This window comes from Cornus florida, unplaced genomic scaffold (genome assembly GCF_030987335.1).
Source record: "Cornus florida cultivar Cherokee Brave unplaced genomic scaffold, ASM3098733v1 CherokeeBrave_3.0.0_Hap2_Chr07, whole genome shotgun sequence".
Classification (NCBI taxonomy): Eukaryota; Viridiplantae; Streptophyta; class Magnoliopsida; order Cornales; family Cornaceae; genus Cornus; species Cornus florida.
In genome coordinates this window covers 14,878,779-14,897,000 of record NW_026775577.1, presented here as the reverse complement: position 1 = coordinate 14,897,000, position 18,222 = coordinate 14,878,779, and the positions used below count along the sequence as shown (strand labels likewise).

The 18,222-nt window shown below is 36.2% G+C and overlaps 1 pseudogene; it reads right to left on the bottom strand.

Moving 5' to 3' along the window:
* Positions 1 to 4,511: 4,511 nt before the first annotated feature.
* LOC132266518 (endochitinase-like) lies at positions 4,512 to 16,249 on the bottom strand (annotated as a pseudogene).
* Positions 16,250 to 18,222: the final 1,973 nt, after the last annotated feature.

Genomic DNA, 18,222 nt, shown 5'->3' with positions numbered 1-18,222 from the left:
ATTACTTCCAAATACAATAAATTATATAATTAGAAACAATAGAGAAAAGCAATAAACACTTACACGTTGTTCAAACCAAATTGGAAATTTCAGTGCATGCCTTCGTTCTACCATGGATTGTGCTGGTTGTGGTAAAAGTTCCATATATTCGCTACATACATATATATTTTAAAATGTTACATGCAACTGATTATAAAAAATATATGAAGATGTAAAATTATTGAAAATGAAAAATCAAATAAAATTAACTAACCTCAATATCGGCTGGATTTCATCGCAGTTGTTCAAAACATATAAATGAGCCCTATCAATGTCCATCAAATCCAATGTATCATAACTTGAGGAACCTAATGGACGAAGGACTTGTCTAAATACATACAAGGAAGCTCCTTGCACAGTTTGATCTCCTTCATAATTCCGTTCCTCACGGTTAAACTGTGTCTCAACTCCACTGAGATACAAAGAACAAAAAGTTATGCATTCACTATCCACGTAAGCTTCAGCAATTGAACCCTCCGGGCGTGCTTTGTTGCGCACGTATGACTTAAGAGTGCACAAAAATCTTTCAACAGGGTACATCCATCGATATTGTACAGGACCAGCTATGAGTGCCTCCCGAGGCAAATGCACAGCAAAATGAACCATGATATCAAAAAATGTTGGAGGGAAGATCATCTCTAACTTGCAAAGTATAAGAGCAATATCCCTCTCAAGAGCTTCTAGCACTTCAACCTTTAACGTCCTACAACACAACTCCTTAAAGAAAATGCCAAGTTCAGCCAATGCATTACAAATATCATGATCTAAGCAACCACGAATGCCGACGGGTAAGAGTCGCTGCAGAAGAACATGCGAGTCATGACTTTTCATCCCGTATATTTTGCATTCTGCAACATTAACACACCAAGATATGTTAGATGCATATCCATCTGGAAATTTAATCGTCTTCAACCATTCACAAAACTCCTTTTTTTCTTTTGTTGACAGTGTGTAACGTGCAGGTGGCATCACATATTTTGCACCAGTAGAGATAAGATGCAATTCTTTTCTTATTCCCATCTCTTGTAAATCCAGATGAGCCTTCAAACTATCTTTTGTTTTCCCTTCAATATTTATCAAGGTCCCCAACACATTGTCATAGATATTTTTCTCGATGTGTATGATATCAAGGTTGTGCCGCAACTTGAGCAATCTCCAATTTGGTAATTAAAAAAAAATGCTCATTTTTGTCCAATTAAGCTCGATTGTAGTACGTTTCCTCTTTTTAATATTTGGTACCTTCCCGAAATTGACATCCCTTATATGATCTAATTGTTCTAATTTTTCTAGAATCTTATCCCCAGACAACTCCTTAGGTGGTAATCTGTGCTACTTATAACCATCAAATTGCTTTGAACGATTCCGCCAGTCATGATCTAAATCCAACCAGCGTCGATGACCATGGTAACTAATCTTTTTACCATTTTTCAACCACACCGATTCTGTGTTGTCCATGCACCTTGGACATGCCATGTACCCCTTCGTACACCAACTGGACAAATCCGCTAAAGCAGGAAGGTCATTTAAAGTCCATAGACATGCCGCATGTAATTTAAATTTTCTTCTAGTACATGCATCAAAAGTTGAGACACCATCCACCCACAATTCTTTTAACTCATCTATCAACAGTCTCAAATACACGTCAATGTCCTTTTTAAATGATTTTAGACCGGGAATAAGCAACGGCATGAACACATATGGATCCCTCATCAATTTCTAAGGTGTCGCATTGTATGCTACAATAAAGACAGGCCACACGCTATATGCATTGTTCATGTTACCAAATGGATTAAATCCATCAGCTCCTAACCCTAATCGCATGTTTCGAGGGTCTTTTGCAAACCAACTATATTGATTATCAAATTCCTCCCAAGCTCTAGAATCTGCCGGATGTTTTAAAACATTCGTCTCCTTAACACGCTTTTCCTTATGCCACCTCATATCTTTCGCAGTCTTTCTTGACATATACAATCTTTGAAACCTTGGTTTCAAGGGAAAATATTGAAGAACCTTCTGAGGAACTTTTTTCCTTTTGCCTTCATGGAATTTATACTGAGGTGCGCCACATTTAGGACACTCCTCATTATGCTCATATTCCTTCCAAAAGAGTACACAATCATGTTTACAGGCATGAATCGTCTCATAGCCATGTCCTAAATCACGCAATATTCTTTTAAGCTCGTAATGGGATTTTGGAAATGTCTCATCTTTTGGCAACAACTCTTTAAGAAACTCAAGTAACATAGTGAACGACTTGTTAGTCCATCAATTCATAACTTTTAGATGGAGTAACCTAAGAATACAAGACAACTTTGTGAATTTCTGACAACCTGGATACACCTCACATTGTGAATCTTGCAACAATCTCGCAAACCTATCTGCACCCCCTTCCCCCTCACCCTCAGGGATATTAAGTGGACTACTATTATGTTGAATATCTTCTTGTTCAATATTCATGTATTCTCCAATCCGTATGTCTTCCACGTATTCATGCACCTCATCAGTATTTCCACTTGGTCTTCTATATCATTAACACCAAGCTCAACTTGATCATTATTTGAGTTTTGAACACTCTCTCCATGATATATCCAAGTCGTGTATTGTTTATACATTCCATACTTGTATAAATGATCCTCCACTTCTTTTAGTTGCCTTACTAGCTTGTTTTTACAACTACGACATGGACAGTGCGCTCTATTTAAACCATCCACATGACCACTCGCAAACTGAATGAAATCTTCTATTCCTTGCAAATACAGTGGATGAACCTAGTTGGAATTTGCATCCAACTCTTATCCATCTAAATACACATAGAACAATATATTAATTAATCAAGACATAAAACAACAGACAAATTGCCTCAAAATGTGTTTGCTTGGTAAGATTTAAAACTGGCAAACTGTGTGTGTGTGTGTGTGTATATATACTGGATAAAACAGAAATGTGCTAAAGTGAATAATCTTAATTTCAGTGAAAAAAGAGTAGATAAACCCTAAAGTAGCATGGAATTGGTATTTATAAGCATAAAAAGTTCATAGACCCTGCTTCGTGAAGGTGCTTTTGTGGTTTGTCCAGAAGGAACCAATTGCATAGTGTTTATCTCTTGCTGTTGAGATTGTACCCATTGCCATAAACACAAATGTAACTATGTTTCATGTGACTATTGAAAGTGCTCTATTTTATTCCTAATAATACTAGCTACTACAGTTCACAACCCTGCTAACAAAAACAGGGCATACAAGAACAAAGAGAATACAATTTTAAAAAGAAAGATGTTAAACAGTCCAACAACAGCAAAATATAATTAAAATGTAGCAGCAGCAAATTCATTTCTATTCTCTATAATATGGACAAGCGAAATACAAAACAAAGTATGTGTTTTACCTTCCAAGGTAGCAGGCAGCAATATCAGTTCAATGAACAGCAAGCTAGCTGAAAGAAAGCCACAGTCAAAAGAAAAAAAAAAAAATCAAACGATTTGTAAAAGACAATGAAATAAAGAACATAATCAAATCAAAACTCCAAAAATTATTTTGCAAACCAACCATGTTGATTATCAAATTATTTGTGGTGTATTGTTTGTACATTCCATACTCTGTGCTTCAAAGGTATTATCAAGCAACCATTTAGAAAAAATTCACAAACTCAATTTGATGTGCAGATTCACATCATTAAAACTACAATCAGTTGGTTCAAATTTCAATTTGATGTTGGCGATTCTTCAATAATATATTTGAATTTTATATAAGCTAATCATCGTTTTCTCAGGTTTGCCTAAGCATTCAAATTTATACAAATATATATCTATATGTGTGTGTGTGTCTATATATATATATATATATATATATATTAAACTTTCATTTCTAAACTTCCTGCCTACACACATAGTCATAGACACGCACACATATAGGTATATAGAACCTAAAAAAAATGAAAATGCAAGAAAAAAAAAAGGTAGAGTAAAATTACGGCAAGTGAAGAAGTTCAATAGAGATCGTACCAGAGAAGAGTGAGTGAGTGAGATTTGTGGAACTCTTCGTTACCTCGACGGGTTAGGGCATACACTTAGGAAACATTCTCGCAACTCGCGTTTAAGAAAATTGACGGGAGATAAGATCTGGAAACCATACAGATTAACCATCACATCTAAAAGCCTTGAAGACCAAAATTGAAGCAAAAAAATTCACAAACTCTTATTCTGTTCTTCAAATCTCAAACGATAGTACAAACTCGAGGACGAAGAGTGCAAACGATCGTTGATGAAATGCTTGATGATCAGAAGGCAAACGATTGACGATGAACAAATTGCGATTCGAGCTGAAATGGAGTTAAAGAATTTTGGGGAAAATGCATGGTGTGGTTATCGGCGACCCAAAGGCACAGATCGAGTCTAACAAATTATCTGAAAAAAAATTAAAAGTAATAATAGATCTGGGGAATATACGGTGTCGTTTAGACTTTTCCAACCCCCCTCAGCGTCGGAAAAAACCAATTTTACCATTTTGCCCCCAAAAAAACTCGGGGACCCAAAAAATAAGGCGGGCAGGTGAATAAAAAATGGAGGGAATGGTGTATTTCCGACCCCTACTAGTGGGCGTCAGAATTGACCCCCTTATTTCCGATTCCAAAATTTTAGAGCCACTAAAAGGGGGTTTTTCTGACTAAATTTTGGGCGTCGGAAAAGAGTGGCGTCCCAAAAACTACCTTTTGTTGTAGTGTAAGGGAGTCAACTCCACCCGTTTCTTGGAGAGGAATTTGGAGAATGAGATTGTAGCCTCTGCTATTGAAAGTGTTTTTAATCAGGGGAAGATTCCAACGGGTGGGATGGGGGAGAGTAAGATCAGCAACAGTGAAGATGGAGCAATGTGGGGGGCTGGGGTAGAAATATAGTGGTTATTTGGGTCGGGGAGCCACGGATCCTCCCAACATTTTATAATGGAACCATCAGAAATTGACCATTTAGAGCCTTTGAGAATGATAGGGATGAACGCATGGATGCCACGCCAAAACCAAGACACTGTGGTTTTGTAAAGAGAGTCCAGAAAAGAGCAGTTGTGGAAATATTTAGCTTTAAGGGACTGGAAGAGAAGGGAGTTATCTCCTTTGAATAATCGCCAAGCAAGTTTAGAGAGGAGAGCCATATTAAAGGAGCGGACATCCTTAAAACCAAGACCACCATCTTTTTTCTGTTGACAGAGGGAGTCTCATTTGATCCAGTGAGAGTGAGTGAGGTCTTCAAAGCCGGACCACCAAAATCTCAACATTTTCTGTTGAAGGATGTCACAAGTCTTGAATGGGATTTTGTAACATGACATGGAGTAGGATGGAAAAGCAGCAAAGACTGATTTAAGAAGGACCTCTCAACCTGCTTTGCAAAGAAATAGACCTTTTAGGACTTTGATTTTGGAGCTTAGTTTATCCTCAAGGAATTTAAAAGAGACCAGTTTAAAACCTTCAAGCATTGCGGGAAGACCCAGGTATTTATTATTCCATCCTTGCTCCTGCATATGAAGGAGTCTGAGAATCTTCCTTCGACGAGATGGTCGCGTGTTAGTGCTAAAAAAGACCCCAGATTTGTGGAAGTTTACTAACTGCCCTGATAATAGCTCATATCTCTGGAGAAGGTGCCTGAGGTTTCCGCATTCAATTCCACCATTGATGATGTTGGTGAAGACTCCATAGCCTGGTACCCTACCCGCGGCATTGTCTGCAGCAGTGGGCTTCCATTTTTCAATGACGACATCGTGGCACGACAGTTTTGGCGACTGTGGTGTCATCCAGAACCAAAGTGCGGTTTTGAAAGATATGGTCGGGTTGGTTGCAACTAACTCCGGATTGTTTAACAAATTACACCCTATGGCTTTTTCTGCTGGTCCATAGTTGTAGTTGCTGATAAAGTGGTCATGATTAGAATCAATATTATAACCATTAAAACATTTTACTTGAAATTTTGAATCAACATATTTTGTGCCCATTAAATAAATAATGAATAGAAAATAAGTGAGAAAAAAAGAGAGTAATTACTATGAAATTTGGATAGGACCACAGCCATAATATTTTTTACCAGCAGCGCATGGCCATTGTTGATTTGGAACACAATAATATGATGGATTGCCTAGTTCCTGGAGGAAACAGTATCCCCATGCATAAGGACCATCTGGTGCACTTGCCCACCCACCTGTATATATATGAAAAGGAAAATGATATTTAAGTCATTCTTAACTTATATTCTTTCGTAAATTTATGTTTTCAACTGTTAGATGATTTAACCTAAGTCACATAAATTGAGAGCAGAAGTACTAAAACGCAAAATTTAAGTTAGACGGAATGTGGAAACAGAAGAAAAAAAAAACACATTGTAAGGATATGCCTTTGACAGTTCTTACTTTTTAATGGGACAATTTATCTTACTCGTAAGAAAGAGATCATTACTATATATATAAACATATATACAGATATATGATATATTACTTTATGTTACCTAAGCAGCGAGCATTACTTTATATAGAAATATATATACACATACACGTACATACGTAATTCAACATATCCAACAAGCGAGGTCCACACTTTTCAGACTTACACAACATGAGACAAAAGCTCGGCAGAAACAAATTCGTTATAATATTAATCCTACAATGACTTCAACTCTTAATTTATTTAATTTTTTGATTGATAAACACAACAAACAAAACAAGCCAAGCCTCTAGCAAACAGATACAAGCAAAAAAAACAATTTTTCATAATCCAACAATTTTAAAAGGAATAGAAAGAAACAAAATACCATTAACACTAGGCAAAACTACTACACCACCACAAGCTAAACATGAAACCCCAACAAGAGCTCCAGTACCCAAATAACAAAATCTAGCAAGTTGAATATCATTTTTGGATAAACCGTCGTGCAAAATCAGATTTTTGTTGATTAACGTTTAAGCAAAACCATTTGATCAACTAATTAATTAATCCATTGAAATGGTCTCATCCCATGCCTCCCCTTTAGAATATCAACAAGCCTTGACCACATCTGTTAAGCAAATTCACATCGACAAATCCTGCACGGGTGCCTCAATGGATAAGGGGTCGCGAGTCGTAAACTCTGACAATTGTTAAAGCTGAAGCCTACTCTAATTTTTTTGAAATTATAATATTTGCATTGAAAAAAAGAAGAAAAACAACTGATTGGGACTGAAGCCTACTCTAGCACCACACTAACACTTATTATACCAGTATTGGGACTGAATTCTTAATTTCATAGAGAAGGTCCAAAAGATACCACTTGAACTATACAATAAGCAAGTCATATGATGCATTTTTCAATCTTTACATTGTGGTTAGCTAGTATAACTCATATTTATGACACTTATTGCTAAGAGTACGAGAGTTTTCAATTATAGAAAAGATTAATGTAAATGCTATTATAATATATATATATATATATATATATATATATATATATATATATCTATATAGATAGATAGATAGAGCTGTTGGGATTTATATGCCCTGGCATAGCAAATTCCTGTTTCGATTAAAGTGACATATGTTCCTGACGTTTCTGAAATATTTATGTTTTATACAATTGGTGAATTCAATGAATTATGTTTCGATTCACTGTGAAATTGATAGTGTTCCTGTAATTACAAGAAATATTTATATATATGTATGTGATGGCAATCAATGCATGATATAGTCGGTAATTATGGATGGACTCATAATTAATTAAGACTTGAACTGGATCCGCGTTAAGTTGAGATATATTGCGAGAGCCGTCATATGCAATTGCTCCCTATCACAGTCATAGCATTTGACTCTTAAGCATGAGAAAAGTATAGACTCTTTTATTAATTAATAATTACTTTGATTTGTTCGGCGGATTCTTTGGGATCCTTAGACCGACACTTTGGGTAGTTATGTAATTAATAGTTAGAGGGTTATATTTTCAATATTTACATCATTGCTACTTGTATTTATTTTGTATTGATTATGGTTGATTACAAAATAAATTCGAAGGCATTCGTATGTTTTTAGACAAAATGATTTATTATATATTTATTTATTTAAATTATTATTTTTGTCAAACAAATGTTTTATTGTGATCGAACCAGAAATAATCAATGGTACCAAAATAAATATATTAATTAAGTAGTCGGATTGATGGCTTTATTTATCCGATAACTAATTAAGCATAGAGGGGTCAAAGTGCAATATTGACTTAAAGGTTATTTATTATTTAATTGGAGTTCAATTAATTTTTTTTAGTGGAGTAGAAATTAATTTATGAATTAATTGAATTGGGTCCATGGACCGGGCCAATTATTAATTCATTGTAACCAATAAAATAATAGGCCCAATGGATTCTCACTCATAGCCCAACTTGATATTGGAATCATATTAGATTTAAGACATATGAATTAGAGATTGAGAAGGATTTGTTGTTTCCTTTTCTTTATTTTTATGTTGACTATAAATATACATGGTCTATGTATATTTTGGTGGGTGATTTTTAGTATAAAAAAAAAGAAATATATATCCTCTCTCTAGAAAATTAAGGTTTATGTTCTCATCTAATAGAGGCTCCCACAAGTCTAGTTTTCCAAGGTCATTCATAGAGGCTTATGAGTGATTTCTAAAGGCAAAATAATTACCAAGAAGATGGAGATCCAAGGAGAAGGCATCTTGCTAAGGGATCTACAATAAGTGAGAACATTCACTTTAGAGGAAAGTTTTAAAGGTTTACTCAGACCTTTGATGTAAGTATTTAATCCATTAATTGAATGATACATCATATTTTTATTTTTGCATAAAACTTGTCTCTATGTGATGAATCAAGATCTATGAATCAAAATCCCTCAAAAAGTTTTTAAAACTAGCACGTTTCCTAACAAGAGCAAAAAAAGGTTGCCTGTAGTTTCATGTAATACCCCTAATTTTAAAAAGGATAGTCTCGGCATTTTCAACATATTTATTGTATTGCCTTTTAATTTATTTTATTATTTTTATCGCATTTTTATTTAATTGGTTATTTGAAATTTGAATTAAATTGTTTTATGTGATTATTTGGTTTAATTGTTGTTTACCTATGTGTCATGTGTTTTAAATTGAATTAAGTGTTTTAATTATTTAATTGGGTTTTTAATTGGAATTAATTAGTTAAGCGGATTTAATTATTTAATTGTTTTTATTTAATGCGGTGTTAAGTTACAATTAACTTTGGGGTTGGAAATTTCACATTTAGGTAAGCCGTAGCAAAGGTAGTTTCATGGGCCGACTAGGTTTAGAATTAGGGCTCTGTCTCGGATTAAACACAGATTAGGGTTTATGTTTTTACACCTATATATATATGGTTACTCTGTATCAAGGGTTGGGAAAAAAAAACCCTATTCACGTACCAAAGATACAGAGAGGGAAACAGAGAGCAGTTGTGGGGAAAACAGAGTGAGGCTTAAGAGGAAGTGTACAGAGAGGACCAAGGAGGTATTAGGAGGCTAGACAGTGTTGCAGTGGTTACCAGACGTTGGGAAGACGACGACAAGTTTTGAGTCCAAAACTTCAGGCAAGTTCTTTTCTTCCTCCTTCCCGTTGGCCTGTGTTCTGTGCACCTAGACATGCTCTAGGGTTCTAATGGATCAATAATTGAATTAAGCATGTTTTTATATGTCAATTTAACCTTATCTTTGCCTTGAATGAATTCGGTGATGGTTTTTTAAGTTCATTACAGTAGTTGTTTTCCTAAGCGTGATTTATCTGTGGAATTTGTAGTTTTTGTTTTTGATTTCAACTATTATAAGCACTCCATGGGGATTATATTGGACATAGTTAGGACCCTTAGGAACAGTCTAAAACTAAATAAAATGGATGGGAAGCGGCCGGCGTTGAAGAAGAAGGTCGCAGAAGTCACAGACGGACAGACGGCTCTCAGAGAGGAAGAGAGCCGGCTCCATGGAGGAGGGAGCCGGCTCCCCCCTAGTGTAGAGCCGGCTCTAGGAAGTGTAGAGCCGGCTCTACCCAAGTAGAGCAGGCTCCAATAAAAATTGGAGCCGGCTCCCCTTTTGTTCATAACCTGTTCTCGTTCAGTTTGCTTCCAGAAGGTGTTTAATGCACTGTTTGAAGCTGTTGTGTGTGGGAACTGTTTAAAAAAAAATATTGGGACTTGCCATAGTGATTAAGAAGTTAACTTTGGGTATTAAGAGGTCTTTTAATTGATTAAAGTTTACCTCTAAATTAACGGAACAAACTGTATAAAATTTATGCACATTGTACACGATTAAGGGATGGAAGAAGACTTAATTGCTCAAGCTTATTTTTGAGCATTCCAGTGGGATCTAATATGTTTATAAATTGTTCTAAATACATTATAGGGTCATTGACGTATTGAAGTTGACCTATGCATACTTTGGAGGCTAATTGTTGAAATAGTAAATACTTTCTGCAATGATATGGATTATCGTTTGGATTTTTAATTGCTAGAACATCAAATATCTTCCTGCAATTATTTGGATAATGTTTTGGAATGTAATTTACTAAATTATGATTTCTATATTGTAATTGGCATTGATATGGAGGATTATATGCACCGGTATGGGACGGTGGCATACTAGGGATGGTTTAACTTCAAAACACTAAGACCTAACCTAATGGATTAATGGAATGGATTGTAAGATATCGAATCCTAATTGTGACTAAGTCAGATCAGCTGTAACCAAGTTGGATGACTTCCTGGATTAACGGATGGTAGTTAAGTCATATCCACTGAATAAGTTGAGTGACTAACTAGTTGGTTTATTGTAGGTCAGTTTAATAAATTGTTAAACTGCTTACTCTGGATTTGGACGGATTTTATATATATGTTTATGGTACCACGAGTTGAGCTTGAGTCTCAGACTTGTTGGTTAGGGTGCGTATATGCAGTGGATGCGTAACTGGTTATAATAGGTTGAAGTGTACCCTGTTAGGTCTAGGTACTCATGCCCACCTTTGGGTGCGTATTCGCATGTTGCCTTCTATTCAGGTTGAGACCCCTATTATAGACTAGTGAATGTCCCTTAGTGTGGATATATTTATACGTATGGACTAGATAGATATTGTGAGGTGTCTACGGTGTATCTGCGTATCGGGTCACTGTATGGATTGCAGTTAGATTAGAACTTGCTCGTGGGTCTGACCCACTCCTTTATTATTCTTTTCAGGTATAGGACGGTTCTAGCCTTAGAGCTTGATCGTGCTTGTCGAGGACAGTCTCACTTTCATCTGATTTCGTAGGACTTCTCTCGATGTTTCTAGTATTATCTATTTTCAGTTTCATTCTCAGTTGAACTTTTAGTTAGGGGTCCATCAGTGGATTCCCAAGTTGTAACTTTGAAGTTTTGGAGGATTGGAGTTTCAATTTTCAGTTATACATGGAGGATTTTATAATTAATGTTTCTTTCAGTTTTATTCTATCTTTATTGTTCTTTTTGTCATCTGTGTTCGTTTTAAAATACTTTAATTGTTTGATATTCCCTCGGGTTTGGGCCTGGGCCTGATCAACCCGTGTCTCGGATCCGAGGGGTATCACATTTCATGTGAAGTTTGGTCCAAGAAGGCTGCAAGCTCTCTTTTACGTGTAGTGGTGTCTCCCATTGTTCCGAACGCTCTAAAGGACTTGGCAGCAGCTATGAAAGCCTCGTAAGTGTAAAAATCCTTGGCAGACGCCATCCTTGTGGTGCTTCAATATATGATTAAACAGGTTCTTGCCGATAAGAGAACCTATATCTTGCCCTTGAGCCAACTCCCCATCCTCTTCCACTCCTAATCCTTCTCCATCATTTCCCTCATCCTCTCCTCTCATTGACCATAACACCTCTCCCACAAATTCGCATACACCTATCCACTCTCCACTTTGCATTAAAAAACTCAATTTCTCCATTACAAGTCCACTCCATCTTCCACCTAACCAACCAATCACCAGGTCCTGCCCTATCACCTTCCCTCCCAAGTACAAGAAACAAAGAGCATATCATGGCAAAAACATCAAGCATACAGCTTACCCCAGCCTGGTTCAATCCTCATTAAGTGATTCTGACACCTCTAACAATCACACAAGAGTGCATAATAATAGGAGATCTTTCAGTATTTTGGAGAAGAAGGTAGGGAAGATGCCTCTCTGCAGCAAGGATTTGATGTTCATTGGCTCTCCAGCAGGCCAAGCACATCCTGGAGGTTCTTTCAATCCTCCTTTTAAATGATTTCTTTTCTCACATAGAACAATAGAGGGTTAAATCAACCCTCTAAGCAATCAGAGATTAAGAGACTAATCTCTGAAATAAGCTTGATCTAGTCTCTTTGGTTGAAACAAAGGTGTCCTTACATAATGTGGAACCAGTCCACAGGTTTTTGGGCCCCTCATGGTCTATCACTCATAATTATTCTCACTCAGATTTGGGTAGAATTTGGATCCTATGGAATTCATCTACCATTGGATTGTCAGTTTTGTCTTCTAGTAAGCAGGCCATTTATTGCAAGATTTCTATCATAGGCTTAAATATCAACTTTTTCTCTTCCTTTATATATGCTGCTAACAACGCACTTGAAAGGCAAGCTCTATGGGATGATCTCTCAATGCAGGCAGGTCTATTCTTTCTCTCTCCATGGTTACTCATGGGAGATTTTAATGTTATACACAATGCTGCTGAGACCTTTGGTGGTTCCATGAGATTGTGTCTAGCTATTTCTGATTTCAAAGAATGTCTACATCAAAATGAACTTGAAGATCTCAAATTCAGTGGTATCATCTTTTCTTGGTGTAATAAGAGTATAGGGAATGCTTGATTTGCAAAGAAACTGGACAGAGCTCTTGTTAATCTAAGCTGGACTTCATCTTTCCCACTCTCAGAATGCTCCTTCTTACCTCCTGGCATCTCGAATCACAGCCCCATCCTTGTCAACATTGATCTCAATTCTCCCAAAAGGTGTATCCCCTTTAGATTCTTCAATGCATGGATTTCTTATCCTAAGTTCTTGCCAACTGTTCATGATGTTTGGTGTACCTTCATTAGAGGAACTTCAATGTTCCAAGTAGTTCAGAAACTCAAACTCTTTAAGCATTCTTTTAGAGCCAATTGCAAAAAAGAGTTTACTGTAGTGGACTTAAAGCTTAAAGTTGTATCAGTAGAGCTAGAAGCTTGTCAACTGGATCTTGACCACTCTCCATCTGATATCCACCTTAGACAGTTAGAAAATCACTCATTCATGAGTATCTAAGGCTAAGGAGAATCTAAGAAGATATGCTCAAACAAAAGTCTAAAATGACCTGGCTCAAACTTGGTGATTGTAACTTATCTTTCTTCTATAAATCAGTGGCATCAAGGAATAACTGTAGGAAAATTATCTCACTCTTTATAGATTCTGGTCAAGTTTTACATGATGTGGACCTCATCAAACAAGAAGTGGTTTCACATTTTCAAAGCATTCTTGGAAATTCACCTCCAACAACTCAGCTTCTCACTGACCTTCTTCCATTCATCACTAACCTCATCCCTGATCACTTACAGAGCTACCTACTTAAAATTCCTTCTCCACTAGATATTCAAACATGTATGTTTAGCCTTAGTAAGAATAAGGCTCTTGGTCCGATGGTTACAACTCTAATTTCTTCCAAAAAACTTGGGGTATTATGGGAAGATCAGTTACTAAAGCCATCCTTGAATTTTTCCAGAATGGCAAGCTTTTTTCTGAAGTCAACAACACCTATATATCCCTAGTTCCCAAGTGTCAAAACCCCACCTCATTGCATGACTATAGACCAATCTCTTGCTGCAATACTGTTTACAAATGCATAGCAAAGCTTCTGGCCCTCAAGCTACAATCTACCCTACCTCATTTCATACACCAATCACAGGCAGCATTCATCAAAAGGAGGAAAATAACTGACCCTATCCTTCTAGCTCATGAGTTACTAAGGGGTTACCACAAGGATTCAAAACCTGCAAGGTGTGCCATCAAAATTGATTTGAAGAAAGCTTTTGACTTTTTTAAATGGGATTTCATCCTTAATAGCCTCAAGTTGTTCAATTTTCCAGAAAAAATTATTAACCTAATTCAGGCATGTATCTCTTCTCCTTCATTGACAATTGCCCTCAATGGGGAATTTCAAGGTTACTTCAAACGGAAGAGAGGGTTGAGACAAGGAAGCCCCATCTCACCCTTCCTATTTATCATTGCAATTGATGTTTTATCATCCATAATCAAAGAGTATGTGGCAAGGGTCCGTACCTTTAAATATCATTGGAGATGTGATGCCCTTAAGATCACTCATCTTTCTTATGCTGATGATTTGTTGCTGCTTTGCCATGGAGATGTCTCTTCTGTTTTAGTTTTGAAGTGTACCCTTGACCATTTTTGCACCATGTCAGGTTTGCAAATCAATCTTTCAAAAAGCAATCTCTTTTGCTCTGGAGTGGATTGTCACACAGAAGCTACAATTTCTGAGCTACTTGGTATTAGGGTTGGGGCTCTTCCAGTGAAGTATCTTGGGGTCCCTTTGATATCTACAAACCTAAAGTCTGTCCATTGCAGCTTACTCATTGATAAGTTGACAAGTAGAATATCCCACTGGACCTCTAGAAGCCTTTCTTATGCTGGGAGGTTGGAACTCATCAAATCTGTCCTTGTATCATCCCAAATTTACTGGTCCATCATTTTCCTTCTCCCAAAGGCAGTTATCAATGAATTGAACAAGATACTTAGATCCTTTTTATGGTTAGGGCCTGAAATGAAGTCATCTGGAGCTAAGGTTTCTTAGGACAAAGTTTGCACACTAAAGGAAAGTGGTGGTCTGGGCATCCCTAACCTTGAATTGGCTAACAAAGCTGGCATTCTTCACCACATTTGGGATTTGAAAACTGAAGACAGGGACATGCTTTAGATATCTTGGTGCAACACACACTTAATTAAATTCGGCAATATTTGGTCCACCAATATCCCACAATCATATTCTTGGAATTAAAGTAAGATACTGCAGCAAAGGCACTATGCAAGGCAGCTGATCAAGCATAGAGTTGGTAATGGCAATGACACATTCTTTTGGTGGGATAACTGGAGCATTGATGGTCCACTATGCACAAGATTTCCACTATCCATACTCACAGAGGCTGAATTTAATGTCAACATCAAAGTCAATACCTTCATTGTCAATTCTACTTGGTCCTTTCCTGAATGTCTATCAACTGCAATCCCTGAGCTACTTTCATTGCCTCCACCATGCTCCACTAGAAATGACAAACTCTCCTGGGTAGCTTCCAATTCGGGTGAGTACAACTTGAAGGAAACCACCTTATTTCTTGCAGGCCAATCCCCAGCGGTCCATTGGTTTAAGTTGGTATGAAGGCTCCTATAATTCCTCGCATGAAATTCAATATGTGGTTAGCTGTGCAATCAAGATTACCTGGACTCTAAAGCTATGGCACTTCATCACAACTTGTGTGTTCTTTGCAACAGCAGCCAAGAATCTCATGATCATCTTTTCTTCAAGTGTCCTTTTGTTTCCCCTATCTGGCGATTCATTCGTGATAGATGTAATCTAATTACACCAAATGTGAATTGGGAAAACCTAATTAGATGGCTCTCCTCACAGTAGAAGAGGAATTAAGCTCTGAATTTTCTTCGGAAGGTATGTCTCTTAGCTTTGATCTACCACACATGGGAAGAGAGAAACGAAAGACCTTCAACAGGAAAAATTCTTCCACCAGAGTGGTCTCAAACAAAATCTGTTACACCATAAAATCGATTCTAAAGTTAGGATTCCTACATGATTGTTCAAGCTCTCGGAAAATCCTCTGTGAGTGGAACCTGTCTCCATCTTGTTGCCGTCCGCCACCTCGTCCACCTAATCTTCCTCCTTGAGTTGCAGATGCAACTCGTCATCATTGCTTCACCGGAATTGTTTCATTAGAACCACCATTAATGGTCTGATCCGTTAATGCTTGTTGTTGTACTTGTTTGGGCTGGGCTAGGTTAGGCTTATCAGTTCTCTTGATTGGCTTGCTTTTGTTGGGCTTTGTTTTCCCCTCCATTGGGGTTGGTTTCTGGCCAAAGGCCTACTTTGGTAATTATTTTATTCATAAATATATTCAGTTGCTTTACTTTTCCAAAAAAAAAAAAGAAAAAAAAAAGAAAAAGAGGAAGCTAACATGGAGAAAAGAGAGAGCAAAACTAGAGCAAGAGACCTCATTTTCTTTTCTTTTCTTTTCTTTTCCATGCTTCTCACTCAAGTTTGTGAGGTTATAAAAAAATGAATTATTACGTGCGCCTGTGTGTGTGTGTGTGTGTGTGTATGTGTATATATATATATATACTATTTTAGATTTTTATTTATTATTGTATAGAGTCAAAGTTCGAGAAAAATGAATTTCACCAAAATGGTGACGTGGACATAAGAAAATGTGCCGAATCTACCCTTATTATTTTCATATACCAATTTTGTACATGAAATAACCACTCTTGAGTACTTATTTTTTTGTGCAAACTACGTCATCAAAATGATCTGCACAAAAAAAAAATTCAGTACACAGTAGAACGAAATTTGTGTTAAAGACATGGAATTTAATTCTAACCTTCATTTACAGGTTTTCTTATTTACTGCTTCACTGGATTGTTAATATCATTTAGTTTGCCTTATTTAGGTTTTGGCCCAAAGATTAATTTGATGACTGTCCCCACGGGAAATGGTATTAGCCAAGTGTGGGCCATTTAGATTGTTAATATCATTTATTTGGGCCTTTTTAAGTGTACCACCTTGTTTGGGCTTTCCTTTGTATTTACCTAGATTAGTTTTATAAGAGCCAATCTCTTGGGCTACTCATAGTTTTGCTGGTATGGCATGTTGGTCCCTTTTGCTCATGAGCCTATGTACATTGTAAATATCCACTATTCTAAACAAATTGCTTGAATTTCCACCCAATAAATAAATAAAATAAAAAACTCTTTGTCATGTTCTTAAAGTGTAACATCCAAACTGTAGACAGGAAGATGATGGTTTTTAATTTTTTGTGTTGAATGGTAAAATTAATATTAATAATAACAATAAGAGTTAAGTGTAAAAAATACCCTTAATATGTGCAAAAAATTCTCTATTATTTATCTTTTGAACAAATTATCCCTGATCATCAATTTTGATCAAAATATCCTTAAACAAGAATTTTGTTATATATATGGTGTCCACTAATTGTATAGTGTTGAATTAATGGTGCAATAAATAAGAGTTAAATGCAGTGCAATAAAATAAGAGGTAAATGCACTTGGTTAATGGTGTATTAAGGATGTTGACTGAAGTTTGGCTATAAATACGGATTGTTCATTGTTATATTGATGTACTCGGATTTAAGAGAAAATAATAAGATCTCTCTCCCTTCTCTACATTCTTCTCTCTATATTGAAGATATAATTTTATGTTGTATATTTTCTTTTAGATTCACAACACGTTATCAGTACGAGTCTCTAACCAACTGAGACTTGAACGAGAAGCTCTCGCTCCCTCTCTTTATCTTAACTCATATATCTCACTTGTGCTATTAATTTTGATAAATTTTTTTGTTCCTAAATAATTTTGATAAATTATTGGGTTTGTTTGCTTCTCTAAACACAATAGAGAAAATTTTATTTTCTTCCTTACCTCAAAGAATATCCAATAGAGTAGAGATGAGAGAGGTCAACAGAGATCGGAAGTCAAAAGTATTTAGTGCCATGGTTGATCATGAAACTTCTTCAATATGGACTACCATTACTCCATCTGGTATTAATTGTTTCTCATTAATAACAACAATTGATAGTATATATTAAGATAAAATATATCAATAATTGTGCTTTTATCTTTACATATTGGATTCACCAAATTTTCATAATTTGAAGGATTTGTTGATATTGAATCAATTCTTATTCTCGCACACACAGATATATGTATATATTATTATATTGTTATGAAGGGATGTATATGTATAGTTGAGAGAAAGACAGATAAATGGAGTGATTGGTCTAAAAGAGTTGAAAGTGCAACTGGGTTGTTCATGAATTTAGTAGCCTTGTCTGATTGGTGATGGTAACAAAAATAATGTGCCATTAATGACCCAAACCATTGTAGTCCTCTCTCCCAGAATGGACAAATTAAACCTTTGAATTTAAATCCCATTTTTCTCTCCCACGAAAATA